Source organism: Octopus bimaculoides, chromosome 22 (genome assembly GCF_001194135.2).
Source record: "Octopus bimaculoides isolate UCB-OBI-ISO-001 chromosome 22, ASM119413v2, whole genome shotgun sequence".
NCBI classification, from domain to species: domain Eukaryota; kingdom Metazoa; phylum Mollusca; class Cephalopoda; order Octopoda; family Octopodidae; genus Octopus; species Octopus bimaculoides.
In genome coordinates, this window is record NC_069002.1 from 34,203,753 (window position 1) to 34,206,142 (window position 2,390).

Below are 2,390 nucleotides of genomic sequence, written 5' to 3' on the forward strand. Positions count from 1 at the left end.
TATATATATAAACATATATGTATGTGTATGTATATGTATAAACATGTTTGTGTGTGTGTATACACATGTATGCATATATGTTTGTGTGTGTGTATACACATGTATGCATATATATGTTTGTGTGTATATATACACTCATGTATATAAACAAACATATATAGACATGTATATAAATACAAATATATGTGCATGTGTGTATACGCGTATGTGTTCGCCTATGCGTGTATATGTATGTTTGTGTGTGTGAGTGTGTGGGTGTATTAGTTCACAAGTGCAATATGCATTACGGAAAGCTAAAATGTTATCAAGAAAGGAAATGTATTCTGTAATAATGGATATGTTTAGCATAAATTAACGTAAAAATAAGCCTGATGTCATACACATATAAGCAGAAATAACATCAATGTCAAATGAGCGATAACCACTCTATGTTGACGCTAGGCTTGCTAGAAACACGAACCTAATATCGCCTCAATTCATATTTTTTTTCTTCTCTAGGCCTAAGGCCAGAACTTTGGGGGGAAGGGGAAAGTCGATTAGATCGATCCCAGTACGTAACTGCTGGTTAATTTATCGACGTCGAAATTATGAAAGGCAAAGTCGACCTCGGCGGAGTTTGAACTCAGATCGTAAGGACAGACGAAATATCGCTAAACATTTCACCCGGCATGCTAACGTTTCTTATTTCATTATCGCCCACAAGGGGCTAAACATGGAGGGGACAAACAAGGACAGACAAACGGATTAAGTCGACCTCGGCGGAATTTGAACTCAGAACGTAACGGCAGACGAAGTACCGCTGAAGCATTTCGCCCGGCGTGCTATCGATTCTGCCAGCTCACCGCCTTCCTCAATTCATATTCTGTAGTCTAAAATCAGTTGTAAGGTGGATAACTTAATCATTGATATAGTATTTATGAAGGCAAAGAAAGGAAGGGAAAAAGGACAATACCAAATTCTCTTTGGTTATAGATGGTGAAGATCAAGTCTCAACTAGATTTAAAGAAACGTAAAATCAGCAACACAGAAAGAGTAATTCATCGATTATTCATGTGGAGGAAAATATAACCGTAAAAAGACGTCTATATATATATATATATATATATATATTCTTTAACTTAAGCCGTATGACTTTGGCCATGCTGGAGCACCGCCTTAAAATATCTAGACGAAGAAATCGACCCCAGGACTTATCCTGTTTGCATCCACAGTTGTGTTGGTTGCTTCTTCTACTGCTTCGGTTGGATGTTCTTCAGTTTCTTGTACTGTTGGAGAAATTCGTGCCATCAGTTTTGTTTTGGTTTTTACTTTTGTTTGTGTTCACGTTGTGAGTGTACTTGTAACGAAGATTGTGGGAAGGGTGCGCACCGATACTGCTGCAACAGGGTGGAAAATAGTTTGGGGTGGACTTTGGTGATGGTTCGGAGTATTGTTTTTCATGGTACGTCGAGTCCCAGGGAGATGGGTAAAATTACAATCTTGCTGTAAACATACTCTCTCACGTTGGGAGTAACGGCAGATTTTAGGGTTACGATTTCTTGATTTTTATGGTGTTGCAGTAGTGGAAAGAAATTTACGGGGGTAGTTTCTATTGCTTCAGTGTCTTGTTCCTAGAAAACGAGTGAAATTAGTCACTGTTTGTACATAACTTTTCATGTAGGGAGTGACGGCATAATTTTGGATTGCGACTTGAACTTGTGATTGTTGTAGAGGGGAGGGGATTGTAAATAGTGTGAGATTTAGAATTGTTTGACTTTAATGGAAATAGATTAGTGGGGACTGGAGAGGGGAGGAGGAGCAGTGATTGATTTTCTATACGGGCTGAGATAGTAGTAGTAGTAACAATGATACTTGAGTTTGTTAGTGGAACTGTGGGAGGAGTTAGGAGTGGTTGGGATTGGTCACTAGCAGGGTTAAAATGGAATGTTTGTCTTTGGCCACTAAGTGTTGTTGTAGCAGTAGGAAGGTAGGAGGAGAAGATGAAGGGGAAGTAGTTGATGAGGAGTAGCAGTAGAGATGGAAATAGTGACGACAACGATGATGGTAGTGTGTCTATTGTGATAAGGTGGCCATGATCCTGTTGTTCTTTTAGCTGCTGATGTGATTGTTGTTGTTCATCATGGGCTGCGGTGGATAAAAAAAATTCGACCTAGTTTATCGACGTGGTTACTCACGGTGCGATACGAAGTAGAGATATGCTTCAGTTTATTTTCTATGTGTCTCAATTCGGTTATTAAAGAAACGAACAACTCTTTTAGCAATGAGATTGGAGTTTGAGGCATGTATATTATCAATTTGAAAGAGAATGAACCATGAGTTAATGAGAGTATCCACTTCAATATCCGACCAGATGATAGTCTAATAGACAAGCTGTCTTAACACATATATAT

At 38.7% G+C, this 2,390-nt stretch overlaps 1 protein-coding gene across 1 annotated transcript in view; it reads right to left on the reverse strand.

Annotated features, from left to right (window-relative positions):
• Positions 1-2,390, reverse strand: part of LOC128250531 (uncharacterized) — a 74,082-nt gene that overhangs the window by 55,087 nt on the left and 16,605 nt on the right. The window lies entirely within an intron of this gene.